Source organism: Chiloscyllium plagiosum, unplaced genomic scaffold, assembly GCF_037043375.1.
Source record: "Chiloscyllium plagiosum isolate Xiang-an unplaced genomic scaffold, Cpla_swu_hap1 HiC_scaffold_35, whole genome shotgun sequence".
Lineage (NCBI taxonomy): Eukaryota > Metazoa > Chordata > Chondrichthyes > Orectolobiformes > Hemiscylliidae > Chiloscyllium > Chiloscyllium plagiosum.
In genome coordinates, this window is record NW_028270173.1 from 16,237,862 (window position 1) to 16,238,641 (window position 780).

The window sequence follows — 780 nt, forward strand, 5'->3', positions numbered from 1 at the left end:
AAAAGTATAGACCAGATCTAAAAGTTAAAGTTCTAAATTAGAGTAAGACCCATTTTGACAGTTTTAGGCAAGAATTTTCAAAAGTTGATTGAAAGAGGCTATTCGCATGTCAAGGGACCATTGGAAAGTGGGAGGCCCTTCAAAAATGAGACAACAAGAGTCCAGATGCTGCATGTTCCTGTTTGTGTGAAGGGAAAGGGTAGTAAGTGTAGGGAATGCTGGATGACTGGAGATATTGAGGAACCAGGCAAAAAAACAGGAGGCATATTGGCAAATGCAGATAGCTGGGAAGGGGTGAATCTCTGGATGAGTATAAAGGCAGTAGAGTTATACTTGAGGGGTATCAGGAGGGCAAAAAGAGTACAAGAGATAGCTTTGGAGGGTTTGAGCTGTATGAAGGGGCTGACTAAACTGGGCCTATTTTTCCCTGGCAGGTTGAAAGCTGAGAGGTGACCATACGGTGGTTTACAAAATCATGAGTGGCCTGGATAGAGTGAATAGCCAAGGTCTTCTCACGAGGTAGAGGAGTCCAAAATCAGAGGGCATAAGTTTAAAGTGAGATGGAAAAGATTTAAAAGGGGTGTAAGGGGTAACTTTCTTACGGAAGGTTCAATTGTACTCTTAGTGGAATCCTAGTAGACCGGATGGTACCAGCTAAACCAGATGACAGCATATTTCACGTATCCCAAGTAGGCTGAGAGACACCACCCCCATGTCCCAGTTGCTTGCCCTGATCTGAATCCCATGGAACCAGGAGATGATACCTTGGCCACCCTGGAT